The sequence below is a fragment of the Phyllostomus discolor genome, chromosome 5 (assembly GCF_004126475.2).
Source record: "Phyllostomus discolor isolate MPI-MPIP mPhyDis1 chromosome 5, mPhyDis1.pri.v3, whole genome shotgun sequence".
NCBI lineage: Eukaryota > Metazoa > Chordata > Mammalia > Chiroptera > Phyllostomidae > Phyllostomus > Phyllostomus discolor.
The window spans coordinates 43,925,516-43,943,508 of record NC_040907.2 but is presented as its reverse complement, the minus strand read 5'-3'; positions in this window follow the sequence as shown (position 1 = coordinate 43,943,508).

Below are 17,993 nucleotides of genomic sequence, written 5' to 3'. Positions count from 1 at the left end.
ATTATTTCCTTTGTTAGGCAAGAAGTAGTCCAATTTGTCTATTTTTGCTCTTGTTATCTGTGCTTCTGATGTCATATCTAAGAAATCATTATCAAGACCAATGTTATGAAGATTTCCCCTATGTTTTCTTTTTAGGAGTTTTATATTTTCAGGTCCTACATTGGGGTTTTAATCCATTTGAGTTAATTTTTATATATAGTGCAAGACAAAGTTTTCATTTTGTGTGTGTGTGTGTGGATGTCCAGTTATCCCAGCACCATTTGTTGAAGAGGCTATCCTTTCCTTGTTTGAGCACCTTTGTCAAATATCATTTTACTATATATGCATGTATTCATTTCTGGATTCTCTCTTCTGTTTCAATGGTGCCCATATCTGTTCTTATGCCAGTAACATACTATTTTATTTACTGTACCTTTGTAATATGTTTTAAAATCAGAACATGTGAAGCTTCCAGCTTTGTCCTGATTTTTCAAGATTACTCAGCTATTTGGGGTCCTTTGTGGATCCACATGAATTTTAGGATTGTATTTTCTACTTTCGCAAAAAAAAATTTCCATTGAGATTTTGATAGAGTACCTACTTGTAAAAGAACATTTCTTCTTCATAGTGATTATAAGAATTTGAAGAGATTATTAGTTTAAAACTCTTATGCATGCAGTTATTTCAAGCATAAAAATTTTGATAATAAAGATTTAGCCATAAACACAGTCTTTCTTTATAATTTGTGAAAATAATTTTGAAAGCTTTATATAAATTATAAATTTACAATCATTTGTAACCTTTTTAAATTTTACATTACAATTGTGTATTAATGTAAAGGTGTTTTCTAAAACCAAGCCCCATCTTTCCATATATCAAAATACTACTGTAATTCTCCAGTTTATTACATTGTACCTTATAAATAACTAATTCTATGTGTGCCATGACATAAAAAATGTTGGAATCCCTATTTTATTTGATAAACAAGCTTGGCTGCACTTTGAAGTCACCAGAGGAACTTTACAAAGTACTCAGTCTTGTCCACCCATGAAATTCTTATTTAGTTGTTCTGGTCTGGGGGCAGGGGAGTTGGAAACTCAGTGTCCTTGTTGTTCTGGGAGTAGATCTGAACATTAGAGTGACCAGAAGAACTTAGAAAATGCGGATGTGTGAGCTTCCACTCAAACCACTGAGTCAGAACATCTGGGTATGGGATCTGGACACCCCCAGTTTTTTTTTTCCAAGAGAACCACTGTTTGAGGTGGTATCCTGCCCTCTCCATCATGAGACATCAAGCTTTGTTGTTCAGCTTGCCAGTAAAAGACTACATTTTGAGGAATTTAATAACATTGGTTTAAAGTTTACAAAATATTATCTGTATTACAACCGATGCCTTGGGTGGAAAATGTTTAGAGGCATTGAAAGCCTTCTTTTAAGTGATGCCAGTTGCAGAATACTGGTGGATCCTAATGACCTAAACAGTGGTTTTTAACCCTGACTGTACATTAGAATTACCTAGAGAGCTTAAAAAAGGAAAAAGAATAAAACAAACAAACAAAAAATGCCTGGGCCTCACCCAGACCAATCAAAACAGAATCTCCTGGGATGGGGCCCATACACTGCAAGTTTCATTTAAAGCTTCTCAGATTATTTTAATGAGTATCCAAAACTGGGAAAAATTGAATTAAAAGAAAAGTACAGAATTTGATTTTCAGTTATTTCCCTGTTCTTGTTTCTCCAGTCACACTGGTCTACTCATTGTCTGGTGTTCATGCATGCTTGTACCTTAAAGTCCGTGGTTCTCACTGATTGCCCAGTTACCTGTTCTGTCTTCTTTTATATGCTATCTCAACCTTTATCATCTAGCTAATGACTTACTTTGTAAGCCGAGCCACTCTTTATCACCCCAGCTTTCAGTGACTGCTTCCTCTGTAATTTCCTCTAATTTTAACATATATACCTATCAGTGAGAGCAGGAATGATGTTGTATCCATCTTTATGTCCCATTGCAAGCAGTGCCTATCCACAGCAGGTTTTTAGGAAATACTTGCTATTATTGATTGAGCTTTCTTTAAGACTGATGAACAGATTTTACGTGGTTGAGCACTGAAGATTTGAAGGAATTCAAAATCTTATTCATCTTTATTTTTCCCCCCATTTGTATCACATTTAGAGAGAAGGTAAGAGTATAGTCTATCTGAGAAGGATCCTCTATTGGTAGGGCTTTCTATTTTACCTTCCTTATTCTACTTCCATGCCATGATGAGATGTTAGATGTTAGAATATCAGGTGCAATATTCATTGTAAAGACAAATATCTTAAGTCAAAAATCACTGTGCTGTGGGGGCCTGGAACAGACTACAGTTTGGTAATGTATCTTTTGTTTCTAGGTCTCCTCTAACATGTTCTAAACATCTCTTGATGTTGTTCCCTTACTTGCAGAAAGAATCCTAACTCTACCCCAGAGCTCATGTGAACCATTTTGATAATCATTCATTCATATCTTTATCATTCACTTGTTGGTACCCTGTTGTGTGCCAACTCCTGCATTAGTCCTGTGAAGCCTTTCTCTATAGGGCTTGTTTGCTAGCTTAAAACCTAAAACTTTCAGAGCTTCGGTTCAAAGAGTACCAGAGTAATAGTTTTTTTTAACGATGTTTTTTCTCTCTACTTTATTTCAAACTCATTTTGATTTATTAGTGAAACACCGATAAATCATGCAGGCTAAGTGCCTTTAGAAATATAAAACTTTTACCTGAAATGAAAAAAAAAAAACATAATCTTTTCAAATGTTTACAACTCATATTTATGTAAATAAAGAACTATAAATATAAGGCACATGTACATATGATATGTGTTGCTAACGCATATGCAGACCTTTGTAACATGTCCATTTCAACATTAAATATTTAAATTTTCCTTAAAGATGCCAACAAGTTGCTAATTTATGGTAATTTCACTCCACTTTAAAAAAACCTTACAACAGCTACAAGGTTGTATAACTGGTACATATTTTCACTACTGATATTGAAGCTTTAAGTTAAAAATTAAAAAATTACTGTGTAATTATGTGACTTTTGGTCACATAGTGGGTCACATAGCCTAATAGTGGCCGAATGAGGGCTTGGTTTATTTTGTACATTTATAAATTATTTACCTGTCTCGCTGGAGTTCTTGAATTTGCATTCATATATTCAAGTAATATCTTATTTTATGAACATTTGCCCATGGCTGAAAAATAATAGAGTCTAATGAAAATAAATCCGAGTTATTGGTCTTTGCTTAACAATGTTCCTGAGAGGTAAATCTCATTTTAAAATAGTCATTTTTAATCTCTAGATCTTTTGGTGATTCCCTCCCTCCCTCCCTTCCTTCCCCACAATATATGTATTTTCCCTCTCTCTCTCTTTTAAATTCTGGGACTATGACTTACAGTTTCAAGGAAACTTTAAAATAAATTTACACAGAGCTATATTGGAAATATAAGTTAAAGCAAAGCACACCCAACTTCTGGTGCTATCATTGGCCTCTATAAAGAAACTCAGTAGTTTTTGGCTGCTGATTACCTTTTTTACCTCAAGAGAATCATTATGCATCTCCCATGGTGTGTTGTCCTGATGGAAATGTCAACAAGGTGCTCTGCCACCCCAGCCAGAAGATGAGAAGACAGCTCGTTTTAATCCAATCCCAGTCTTATGCCTTGGATTTTGAATAGAGTGGAATGATGGAGGGATGAAAATGGAGCTGATTTATTGTGTAGGTAGTGTCTAAAGAGACCACCTACTGTTTAGATTCCTAAAAAGGTTATGGTTTCTAGTGTTCCAAAGTTTTGTTACTAATTTTTTTAGACTCTATGTATTTTCTTTTTAATTTGGAATTAAAAACAACTTTTATTTATTTTTTAAAGATATTTTCTTGATTATGCTATTAGAGTTGTCCCATTTTTTCTCCACTTTATTCCCCTCCACCCTGCATGCCCCATCCCACTAGCATTTCTCACCTTAGTTCATGTCCATGGGCCATACATATAAATGCTTTGACTTCTCCATTTCCCATACTATTCTTAATACCCCCTGTCTATTTTGTACCTGCCATTTATGCTTCTTATTCTCTGTGACTTTACCCCCATTCTCCTGCCCCCTCTACTGATAACCATTTGATCTCCATGTGATCTCCATTTCTGTGATACTGTTCCTGTTCTAGTTGTTTGCTTAGTTTGTTTTTTGTTTTTGTTTTTCTTTAGGTTCAATTGTTGATAATTGTGAGTTTGTTGTCATTTTACTGTTCATAGTTTTAATCTTCTCTTTCTTAAATAAGTCCCATTTACATTTCATATAATAAGGGCTTGGCAATGATGAACTCCTTTAACTTGACCTTATCTGGGACACACTTTATCTGTCCTTCCATTCAAAATGATAGCTTTACTGGATAGAGTAATCTTGGATGTAGGTCCTTGCCTCTCATGACTTCAAATACTTTTTTCCAGCCTCCTCCTGCCTATAAGGTTTCTTTTGGAAAATCAGATGACAGTCTGATGGGAACTCCTTTGTAGGCAACTCTCTCCTTTTGTCTTGCTGCTTTTAAGATTCTCTTTTTATCTTTCATCTTGAGTAATGTAATTACAATGTGCCTTGGTGTTGCTTCCTTGGGTCCAACTTCTTTGGGACTCTCCGAACATCCTGGACTTTCTGGAAATCTATTTTCTTTGCCAGACCAGGGAAGTTCTCCTTCATTATGTTTTCAAATAAGCCTTCAACTTATTGCTCTTTTTCTTCTCCTTTTGGCACCCCTATGATTTGGATGTTGGAATGTTCAAAGTTGTCCTGGAGGTTTCTAAACCTCTCCTTGTATTTTTGAATTCTTGTTTCTTCATTCTGATCTGGTTGAATGTTTTTTCCTTATGCTCCAAACCATTGTTTTGAGTCTTGGTTTCCTCCCCATTACTGTTGGTTCCCTGTACATTTTACTTTTCATATCCTTCATTTTTCTTATATTTTGTGACCATACCCAACCAATTCTGTAAGCATCCTGATTACCAGTGTTTTGAACTCTACATCTGATAGGCTGGTTATTTCTTCATCACTTGGTTGTATTTTTTCTGGAGCTTTGATCTGTTCTTTCATTTGGGCCATATTTTTTATTTTGGCCTGCCTGTTATGTAGTAAGGGGCAGAGCCTTAGGTTTTCACCAGGGCAGGGCAACCCAAGTTGCTGTGTTGTGTCACTGTATGTGGGAGAGGTGTCGGAGAGGGGACAATGCTGCTTGCTCAGCTCTTGGTTGGCTTTCAGTCACTTTCCCTGCTTTCTACTAGCAAATTGGGCCCTTCTGGTGCCAATTTCTGAGTGGGTGGGTTTGTGTACCTTCTAGGATTCTGTAGGTCTCTCTAACAAAATTTCCTGGAGGCTGGGAGTTTCTCCTGCTGCCTCAACCCCCACAGGTTTTTTCAGTCAGAAGTTGTGAGACTTTATTTCCCTGTGCTGGAGGCCTGGGTTGTGCAGTCTGTGCTGCTCCCTAGTTGTTCCTCCCAGTTTATCCACATGCAAATATGGGACTGCTGCTCTGCTGGCTGCTGCCTCCCTGATGCGGTCCTCCAGCTGCCACCTTGCCACAAGTCCTCTCTGCCCATCTCTGCCCCTCCTACCAGTCTGGGTGAATGTTTCTTCTTTAACTCCCTGGTTGTTAGACTTCCATACAGTTTGATTTTATGGCAGCTCTGGTTATTTTTTGTTTTTAAATTTGTTGTCCTTCTTTTGGTTGTGCAAGGAGGCAAAGTGTATCTGCAATGCCTCCATCTTGGCTGGAAGTCTGTCTTTTCATATTTTTTCAATACACTTCTTTTCCTTTTCCCAAAAAGGTGGAGTCTTATGTTATACTTAGTGTCTTCAATACATGAATACTAATAAAATTTGGAATTCATGAGATAATTACAGATTCATGGGGATCTTATATCTAGAATACACTTGAGATAATTTATTCCAACCTTCTCATTTTACAGATAAAGAAATAAAAGCCCAGAAAAGATAGCTGACTTTTCCAAGGTCATATAGATAATTGGTGATAGAACAGGAAATAGAATTACAAGTTCTGTTTAATCAGTGTGCATTATTGGAGTTAGAGCCATAGATTTTAAAGATATGAGAAAACTTAAAGGAGAATCTGGTTTATTTACACAATATAGATAATGTGTTACTACTATCTTATAGGTGAGCTGAGACTCGAAACATTTGTGACTTGTTTGATTTTGTAGATAAATGGTTTTCCTTTAAGGCTCACCCTTATTTAGATTTGCCTTTGGGGAACTATTTCTCCCAAGCTCAGTCCATGTAGTTCCAGTGGGACTGATCCTACTCACAGGGACAGGTACATGAACCAGGTTGGGCTAACCAAAGCACTACATTTTTTTTTACCCTAGCCAAAAGCTATGACGTGGAGGTCAATGAGCATCAGCTCTGAGACTTCTGCTAGAACTATTGGAAAAGAGAAGTCCTCCTTCCACTGGTCTATAAATAAGAGCACTAGAAAAGATACTTCAGAATCCTGAGGCTAGTAAAGGTGGAGGAACTATCTTCCTCAGTCAAAGGGATGAAGGGAAGGTGTAGCTGGAAGTAGAGAGAGAGGGAGAGAGGGAGGGAGTCTTTTGCAGAATAGTTCACTTTGGTCATGGAATACAGACTATCCAAGGTGATCTTGTAGGGAGGGAGCCAGATGAATTAATACCTTGCCCTCATTCTCTTTCCTTTCTCCTCCTGATGTGGCTTACTTACTATTGGTCAAATCTAGCATAAAGGTGAGGGACATAGGAATCTTTTGATGTAGTCCATATAAGACAGCCTTCCAGGGTACAGAGGAGAGTATTATGGTTCAAATGGAAGATATCTGATGTAACTGGATATACTAAGCAGTTAAGACAAAAAAATTTTTTTGAGGAAAATCTTGTGGGGCTTTTTTCAGGTTTATTGAGATATAATTCACAAATAAAATTATAGGATATTTAAAATGTATATGTGATGATTTGTTATATGCATACATTGTGAAAAAATTCCCCACCATTGAGTTAATTAATACATCCATCACCTCAGTTAATAATTACCCCACCTTTTTTTGATGAGAACATTTATGTTCTATTCTCTTACCAAATTTCAATTGTATGATACAATGCTATCAACTATAATCACCATGTTATTATACATTAAATCCTCAGACTTCATTCATCTTATAACTGGAAGTATGTGCCCTTTTACCAACCTCTCTCTATTTCTCCCACCCCTGAGTCCTTGACAACCATTTTTCTACTCTGTTTCCATAAATTTGACCTAAAAATAGTTTACATGTGAGTGATACCATGAAGTATCCATCATTCTCTGTTGGCCTTATTTCACTCACCACAGTGCTGTCTATATCCATCCATGTTGTCACAAATGACAGGGTTTTCTTCTTTTTTTTAAGGCTGGATAATATTTCATTTATATACATATAAATGACATATTTATATTTATATATAAATATAAATATATATATTCTTGATCTACTCATCCCCTGACAGACACTTAGGTTGTTTTTATATCTTGGCTATTATGGCTAATGCTGCAAATGAACATGGGAGTAGAGTTATCTTTTCAAGATAATGATTTTGTTCCTTTGGGTGTGTGCTCAGAAGTGGGATTGCTGGGTCATCCGATAGTTCTATTTTTAATTTTTTGAGGAACCCTCATGCTATTTTCCATAGTGGCTATACCAGTTCACATTCCTACCAACAGCATACAAATATCCTGCAAGGATGAATTTTTGTGCTATTTTTGCCTTTGCACATGGAGTTTATGACTGAGATTTAAGACAATTCCAAAGGAAGTCAATAAATAGGGAATACAGATATCTATGGCACCTATTGAGTCTTATACCTATATATACTTGAGTATTTTGTCCCTAGCTGTTTTTTTTCTACATAGAACAATAAATCTCTTTCCTACATAAGATAGTTAGAATTGAGGTTGGTTTACTTGTAACTGATATGAGTCCTAACTAATATTTATGGGGTCATACAGCTACTAACTACACGGAAAGTGAATTGAAAGACACACAATGCCAAGACTAGGGAGGCATTTTGTTCAGCTACTTATTGCGTGATTGAATTCCTTGATCATCACACTTTACTTGAATACCTCTAAGTGGTGAAGAATTTGCCAGTTACCACTGGTCCTTTTCTTCTTTTTGCAGAAAAAAATGTTAAAAAGTTATTCCTTAAAATGACCCAAAATCTATTTGCATTAGTGTTTCTAAATTCCCAACAGATGTCAATTTTGGGGACTTGGAGCAAGCAATCAGAAAATCTAGGAGTTCTCAAATTCTACAGCGATTCTGAGATTATTTCAACAGTATCATAATCTTTACACATTATTGTATATAGCTAAAAATCTTATTTAATAAATAAATATAGTAATATTTACAAAAAACAAAGTCTAATTCAAACACAGGAAAACACTAAGAAAAATTCCAGTAATTCAAACATCTGATTATTCAAATAATATAACATGCAGGTCTCCTAGCAAGGTCAGAAACACTGCACAAGACCATGAGTCAAATTCTCATTTTATGAAATTATTTTGTTTCCAAAACTATTATTTCTTGATATACAAACCACAAGATTTGTATAAAGTTCATATATTATGCATATACAATTATTAATAATTATTTTATTTTCAAGACACATTCATCATTAGCAGTAGACAAGACCACAGACAAACACTTATAACACGTCCTCAGCTATAAGCAAGACTTACTGTTGGGTAGTGAGTACTCTTCTCTTACATACTCTTGTCCTGTTTCTTAGAAATGTTAACATGTTCTTGCTCTTGCCTTCATCTTGACACCTGTAGATTCTTTTGAACCATAATATCTCTATGCTGATTGTTAAAATTATTTTTTAATTATTATGCTGATTTTTTTCAGGAAAATTATAATACTCTTTCTCACTTTCCTGATTCCTTGACAAGGTTTTTGGCATTTAGAGTTTGGAAAAGCATAATTTTCTCAAGAAATGCTAGGAAGAAATTCTAGCATGGAAAATTAGTATGCACACAATATCTACTGATTGATTCTTGATTTTCCTCCCTTAAGTTAGATGACACAAACCCAAGTCTCTTACAATAGCTATTCCTTCACATAATTAGAGTCAAAACTCATGTTCCTGCTTGTGTTTTGTTTCCTGCACAAAGCAATCCTATTTCTACTGATGTTCTTTAATGCTTTTTAGTCCCTTCACCATCTCTTTTTTTCTAAAAAATATTAGGAAGAAAGTATTGCTTCTACTGGCAAAGGATGCTGAAAAGAATTGGAGTTCAATTTCCTCAGCTTCATTGGAATTTGCTGATATGCATCATTCCTATTTCAAGGGTCTTATCTTTTCCCATTCAATACCTTAACTTTATTATAAGACCCTATGAGTTTGTAATACATTTTGTGTTATAATTCAATCACCCTTAGGATCACATTTTTGGTTTGGTTTTCTGAAACCTTGACCTATGAAAGGTAATGTCTTTTCCTTTTTCTTTTATTTTTAGTGTAGTCATACAAACTTTCTGGTTATTTAATCATACTTTGAACTGCTAATTTAAAGCCCTAAGCTCACCATTTTCTTCCCAAGTTCTTTTTCACTCTTAGGAACAAACATACCAACTCCTTATTTTTACTAAAATTATCTATGGCAGCAACTAGTAGGTCACTTAAAGAATTCTCTTCTATGGGCACTTGATTCCAGGTACTGCAGATGATAATTTAGGTAAGTATTTTTCTACTTCATGCTGCAAATGAGTAGTGTTCCTTCGCCACTGGCACCTGGGTCATTAATGGCTTTTAATCTAGTCATATAGGAGAGCCAGGGCCTAGGGTTAGGGGGAAGAGATTCATGGGGCAAAATTTAAGGAAGCACTTGGTCAACCTCGAGAGTTTGAGTGCTGCCTTAACATTTCATCTGTAAGGTTTAGTGTCCCTGAAACTACCTGGCTTTCATTGCTACACAACATGCCATTTACATAATTAGCCATTTATTTATTCATGATTCTGTGGGTTAGCAATTTGTACTGGGATCATCCATGTGGTGACTGGGCTCACTTATGCATTTAAAGTTAGTTGGTTGATTTTCTAGGGAGTGGTTGGCCTAGATGGCCTCACTTATATATTTGGGACTCAACTTGGACTCAGTTGGGATGGATACAACAGTTAGGTTGACTGATCTCTACTTCCACATAGTATTACTCACTATGTTATGTTTCAGCTTCATGGAGCCTAGTCTGGGCTTGTTCATGGAGTGGCAATTTTCCAAGAGAGTAAGAATACAGGTGGTACCTGTCACTTCTCTTATTTTCTGTTGTCAAAGAAAGTCACATGGCAATTCCATATGAAAAAGGTGGAGAAATAGGTAGTCTTGGTGGTAGGATCTTCAAAAAATTTGCAGCCAATATTATACCCTTCAGCCACCCCCATGATATATCCTCTGGTCACACTTATTTGCATTTTACCCTTATACAAAATATATTTAACCTTTAATAATGGAATGAGACCTCCACCCCTCAAAGCCTCATCTCATTATGACAAAGGCTTGCAGTTATTATCTCACTATCTATATTAGGTCTAGATGAAGATAAAGTCTCTTTAATTCATCTTCTTATGGGTATTTGCTTTTGGTTCTAGGAACTATTAATTAAAAAGTCAAGCTGTCTGTGTCTCACCCAGCATTCAGTGGTGACATAGGGGATGAGTGATTCCAAAAGATGCATTCAATAACAGGAGAACAGGAGAACAGAAACTCTGGAATCCAGCACAGGGTATGTTACAGCTCCCTATGCTATGGTGGGGAGGGCATGTTCATTGACTGGGGTTCAATTCTGTTCTTTTGGTGTGATTCTCTAACCCACTCTTCTCTTTTACTCTTGACTTTCATGTTTTGATAACACTCTTTGAGCTATTTTTTTTTTTTATAAAAGCTGACCTGTGTTTGCAACTAAGTTATCAGCATACTTTCTGCCCAGAGAATATTTGGTTAAGATTTTTAACCCCTTTTTGCCTACTGAGAGCATCTATTAGCCACCAATTTAAATTTTCCTGAGGTTTTAATAAAGCTTTTTATAGACACATGTTTAATCTTTACTCTGAGGCTAATTATTAATTTGAGATGATTTCCTGGCTGTAGAGACCAGGGAATGTGAAACAACTTTATTTTTTAACTTAGCAGATTCTAAGTTGCATGAATATACACAAGCAGAGGTGTTTGCTCATAGAAGTCTGATGTGCATATGTAATTAAAAGATAATTCTGCTTGAAATTTGGCCATTTCTCTTCCTAGCTCATATCTCTCTTCTGCAACTTATTGTATGTAGATGAAAGATGCTTTCAACATCCTGCTTGGAAATGTTTTTAGGCAGATTCACAAGTTTCTTAGGTATATTTTCTAACTTCCAAATTACCACAAGTGATAGCTTTGCCAGTTGTTTTGCCACTACATTAAATGGATTGCTCCATCTGGCCTCCAATAGCAATGTACTCACTGCTCTTTTAGCCTCTACAATGTCCTAATTACCCTTCTGACCTCATCTTGCTGCCCAGTGTCAAAGGCCCATATTTTAGGTTGTAAGCTATGGCAATTTCTGACATCTAAGTGGAATTTTCTGTATCTGTTAGGATTTAGCCAGGGAAGCAGAATTCCTGTGAGTGTTTGAAGAAGGGACTGATTAAGGGAATTAGACATGACACAATTGTGGAAGGACTTCTTGCAGTGAAGTTTCAAAAGAAGGGTCGAAGTATCAGAGAAATATGTCACTAAGCAATCTTTTGGAAACATTTGTGCAGATGGACAAGTTAGAGCTTCATACTTGATTAACCATGTGGATGTCCAGCCGCTGGAGTGGGACCTTGAGGGAACATCTCATGGTGAATGAAGTCAATGGAAAGTTGTTGCCTCCTCTGCGTAAGTATTGCCTGTGTGGGTCCAGTGTCTGGTGGTGAGCTTGGGGCTGCTGTTGTTTAGCAGAGCCAATGGTATGGAAGAGGAGCTAGGCATGTAGAGGAGAAGAGTGAAGACAAGCTGGAAACCACTGAGTACCTCTGTGTCTGTCTGTCACTGACCACAATAAGACCTTCAGAGAGTCATGGCCACTGATCCACTTTCGCGGCTCAAATCTCACACAAGTTCTCCTTTTGGCTAACTCAGATCCATATACAGAACAGAGTTCTGGAAAATCAAGTTCCCAGTTTAACTCAGTTGACAATAGAACAATCCAGCATAAACTCATTCACTTCTTATGTTATCAGTAGTTACTACATGTACACAAATTTTTAAAAATTTGATTCTCTTTTTTTGATGCTCTTATTTTTTCTAACCGCATAGTATCCCCCCCTTTTTGATGACCTATACATCAATTTAGTGTAGGTCATGTTTCCCACTGGAGAAAAATTAATGTCCCTTATAAGAATACTGCTCAAATAGACCATCAATTTAATAATACCAACAGTGGTTTTCTGTGTGCTGAGTACAGTCTGTTGGCACCCATTTAATTCTGAGCCTACAAATAGAAATGTCATAAAGAGCTTCTTAACCTATGTTAATTGAAAATTAAACCATCTTATGGAGAGGGTTACCTTCTTTTATGACTTCCTCTTGGGAGAGGTGTGCCTATTTTGTTATAAACAATTCCTCCTTTGACCTGAAGTATACTAGGAGATTTGATGCTTTTATCACTATCTTTCTTGTGGTGAAAATTCAGTCTTCACTGAAGAACCTCCTCTGAGTCTAGGACCAATTTTAGAGACTGGTAGTGCCTGAAAGGGCCTCAGAGAGCATATAGTATAATACTTGGATTTTATATATGAGGAAACTACATACCAGGGTGACAAAATAACTCCATAATTCAGGTTTTAATATTCCACTTTACAAATGAGGAAAGACAGGATCATAAAAGTTAAATTTTACCAAACCACATAGCCAGTTGGTGGTATGGCTGGTCTGAAGCCTACATGTATCTTTTTTCAAGAGGTCCTTTAACGACATCATTTTCCTTGAACCTCTGGGCCATCCTTTTAACACCTGACATGCAAGAGTTATATTTCATGTAGTGCAAAGGATCAGTGCATGAACTCTAAATAAGTTTAGGAATGGCAAGAGGAAAAGTGAACTGTTTGGAAGTACCTACACTTTTCTTTGTTAGAGTTCTTTCTCTTCTTCAAACCCCTGAAGAATTAACCACATAATGGCTGATGTGAGTACTATCCTGGCCACTAAGTTTTTTGTCACTTTGGATCCCTCCTCTTCTAGCTGTTCTTTGAAAATGTTTGATGTTGTTCTGTACTCCTTCTTAAGTTGTGCCTATATAGAATAAATTGTTTATTTAAGGTCTCCCTCAGGCAACTTTGATTTGAGTCAGTTAGGCAATTCCAACTGAAAACCTTTCTGGAATTCACAGTTGGAAATTACTACACCTTTTGTGAACATAGCATGTCTCATCTTTTATTGTAACGATTCAGTTACAGTTGACTTTTGAACAATACTGGGGTTCGGGGCATTGACCCCAGTGCTGTCAAAAACCAGTGTGTAATTTTGGACTCTCCCCCAACTTTATTCTAGTCCCTTGATATTTGCAGGGGATTGGTTCCAGAACTCTCCTAGGGATACCAAAATCTGCAGATGCTCAAGTCACTTATAAAAGATGTCATAGAACAATGTATAGAGTCGTTTCTCCATATCCACAGAGTCCAAACCTCAAATGAAAAACGCTTTTTTCAATCTGTGGTTGGTTGAATCTGTGGATGTAAAGCCAAGGATATAGAGGGCTAAGTGTATATTTATTGAAAACCCATGTGTAAATGGAACTGTACAATTCAAACCCGTGCTGCTCAAGGGTTTACTGTAGTTCCCTATTTATAGCTCAGACTTTGAATGTCTTTATGACAGGGATTCTGTTTTTCATTTTTGCCTCCCTAGACAATGCCTGACCCCAAATATGTGTTAATAAGTATTTATGAATGTGAATAGACATAAAGGACACTTTCAGGTGGAGCCAGTCTTACAAATATAGAAAACATGGAAGAGTACTCACTCTTAGATGTTGCATGTTGTTAAAACCTCCTTATTCTATAGATGAAGAGACTGAAACCAAAGTTGAAATGAACTACTCAAAGCCCCAGGGTTATATTTTAGCAGAACTGAGAATATAATTTAAGATGGATTCTTATCTTATAGGACCTTTCTATAGAAAATTGGGTTTTGAAACACTTTTTTAGCTATAAAAGTCCTTGTTGAAATAAAATGATATCTGGCCCACTAAATCAAATTGTTAGAAGTAGAATTTCTTTGATATTTTTGGTGATGTTGGCAGGGGGGAAAGGAGGCAGATTGAAGGGCCTGGAGTGGTACCTGCTGCTCCCACCTACCCTATCTCTACCTCCAGCTGTTGGAGTCTCTAACTCTTGGAGGGACTCCATGGGAATCAGTTTGAAAAATACTCTGCTAGTCTCTGCCCTCTTACTTTCTCCTTTACCTCAACAAATAGCTAAACAAATTTACAAAGGAACAAAACAAAATTACACACCCACTGCTTATGGCTGCTCCCTTAAGCAGAAAGTTTTGCCCACTTGGGAATCCCAGTGGGGATCAGAGGAGTGTCACTTCAGCCCACCAGCACAAAGTGTCCATTCTTGCACTTTGAACGAAGGCATCACAGCTGGGTGGGTCTCCTGTGGCACATCTGCAGTGCTGTATCTGATAGGAAGTAGTGCAGCTCTTCAGAGATAAGTTTCACTGGAGAACAAAGAGGAATTTTGTTCACTGTCTCAAGAATGATGCATTAAACCTGAGGTTGGCTTTTCAATTTATGAGGCTAGAAACAGGGCAAAAATGACCCAATGTGCTTCTTTCTTCTTCCTAAGCCAGGCAGAGTAACATCCTCTTCTTGTCTTCCAATGAGAGTGAGAAAACATTCTCTCCCCTTTTCTGTAAAGATCATTTCTGCTACTCCTATTACACTGCCTGGAATCAAGATTAAACATTTGTAATTGTGCTTATTTTATACATTTCCCTCCTTTGGGAATTTGGGCAGTTCAGCATATTGACAACAAGATGCTTCAAACTGTGGAAACTTGTTAAGAGTTTTTAAACATAGTAATTCAAGCTAAAGCACCACAGAGTCACAGTGTTAAAGCTTTTTTACTTAAAGAAGAGCATGTTTGTGAGTCAAAACAGAAAGACTTGGGTTTCATGCCCAGATTGCCTTTAGCTAGATATTTGATGTTGACCTTGAGTAATTTCCTAACTTCTCTGTCCCTGAATTCCTCATTTGCAAAACCGAAATGATGATACGCTCCACTCCCATTTTAAAGATAAAAAACTGAATCCCAGAGAGGTGGAGTGTTTTGTTTAATGTCCCACAGCAAGTTGGTGTCAAGGATACCTGGGCAACACTCATTATGTGCACTCAGGAAGCTGGACTGCTAGTGCAGCAAACACCTGACTCTCAACTTTGTGTCTCCATACCAGCTTCAGAAGCACAGGACCACATTTGACTTTCCAGAAATTGTACATTTCCTGTGAGATAATGAGGTGTGGTATGGAGGCAGGCAGGATTTATATGGCAGTTAAATGTAGTTTGGTATCAAAAATATGATTGCATTATTCACTGTGGCATAGCAAAGATCACCTCTGCCCCCTCACTTTTGGCTGGATCAGCAGATATAGTCCATGATTAAGGAAACACTGTCAAATATTTCTTTATAGTTTAATTTCCCTCTTATTCGCCATTGCCTGTAATGCCCTTGCCTTAGGAAAAGTGGCAAAATAAACATGGATTTTTAAAAATCAATTTTGTCCTTCCTGCTTTAAAGGAATGATTTAAATATTCAAATTGGTTTTAGTGGCGGATTATCATTTTTGGCATATTGTATGTGGGAATGAATTAGCTAACTAGGAACTGAAAATCTCCATTCAAAACAAACCAAAGGCTCTTTGGCAGCAGAGAAAGTCCTGGGATGGGGAATCACCTCCTACCCCCAACAAAGGATCCTTTTTTATTTAGGAAATCCCTTTAGTGTTAATAGCAAACACTTACTAACAATTAGGGCAATTTCATGATAGGTTGAGTCAAATGTGGGTTTATGAGCTCATAGTCTCAGAAATGGGGATGAACATAAACAAAATTTCCCTTTTCAAGGAAACTATCTTGCAGTCAGGATAGTTTCCTTGCATTCAAATTAGGTGGACCTGGACTTAAATGTGAATTCTGCCACCTTATTCTCTAAACTCTTGAGTTTCAGTTTTTTTTAATGTAAAATGAGGCTAACAGTACTTATCCCATTGTGTTGTTCTGGGGATCATCCATATAAAATGCTTAGAATAGGATAGGTCCTCATGTAGTTGTCCACTGCTTACTTCATTAGAGATATAAATGTTTGATCTTTGGAAGAATAGACACCTTTACCAATGGAAAGAATTAATAATGGAAGACATTTTAGGCACTGTCAGAAATGGGTGAGGAAATCATTTTGGGAATGGTAATATGGGTACCTTTGTGTGATATCAAAATTCTATATTGGAGAATGATCCATCTCAATGTTCTAGGCCAATGTAAGGTCATGTGAAACTCAGGAGAGTGTTGGTGGTCTAGAGAGTATGAATCTCTTCTGAGAGATGAATATATTTATATTAGTAGCAATACCATGGGCATAAATTAGATTGAATGAGGGATGGGCAGGGACAGAGTGGTGAGAAGCAAGGATCCAGGTTTTTGTGAACTAGCAGAGTGTCGTCTTCTACTTTCCCAAGGATAACAGTTATCCTTGGAATTCTTCCATTATAACACTCTCCATAGGTTTTATATTGACCTGCATTTTCTCTACAAATTTGTGAACTCCATGAAGGCAGGAATAGCAGCCTATTTAGTTTTGTACTTTAAGCTTTTTTCACAGTAGTTGATCAGGAGGCACTCAATGAATCCTTGCTTGACTGCTCTGTAGATTAAGAGTGTGAGCTGGAATGTTGCACTGTCTCAGTTTGCATCCCACAGGGTCCAGCACAAATAGCACCCCATTTTTATTACAAAATCTTTTATTATCAAATAATAAGCATGTAACCTTGTAACATAACAATATCATACTCAAGCATACTATATGATATTTTAGGTGAAATGTTCAAATTAAATCTATAAATTATTATACTCATATTATTACCCTACCAACCATACTCAAGCAAGCCTCACTTCTGCTGGACCCTGTATATTTGCCACTTACCATTTAACTATGAATAGGTTAGTCACATAACCTCTCTATGCCACAGTTTTCTTATCTATATTCTGGGGATAGTAGTTGTAGCTCTTGTGTTTGAAGATATAAAATGATAAAGCTGTAGAACACTTAGAATAAATATGAAAAATAATGACAGCTTAATAAAGTTAGTGATAATGTTGCTATTGATAATAATGAGGCTCTAGAGGGTAGAATTAGGATCAGAGGTTAGCAGTAATATGAGGTATATTTCTGCACAAACTAAGGAAGAATTTTCTAATAAGGGAGTTGGTGGTATCTAAAGGTGGTATAGGCTTCCTTAAAAATTGTGAGTTATAGTAATCAAAATAGTGTGGTAAATGTGTAAGAATGACATATAGAACGATGAAGTAGAATTGAGAGTCCAGACATAAACACGTACACATATGGTCAATTGATTTTTGACAAGGGTTTCATGGCCATTTAATGGGTAAAGAATCATCCTCAACAAATGGCAAACAACGATACCCACATGTGACAAAATGAAACTGTAACCTTACCTCACACAATATCTAAAAATTAACTCAAAATGGATCAAAGACCCAAATATAAACTTTAAAAGTATTAAAAAAAACATAGCATAATCTTTACTGGCAATGATTTCTTAGACAACTCCAAAAGCACAAGCAACAACAACAACAAAAGATTCATTGGACTTAATCTAAATTAAAAAAAAATTATTGTATCAAAGGACATTGTCAAAAGAGTGAAAAGAC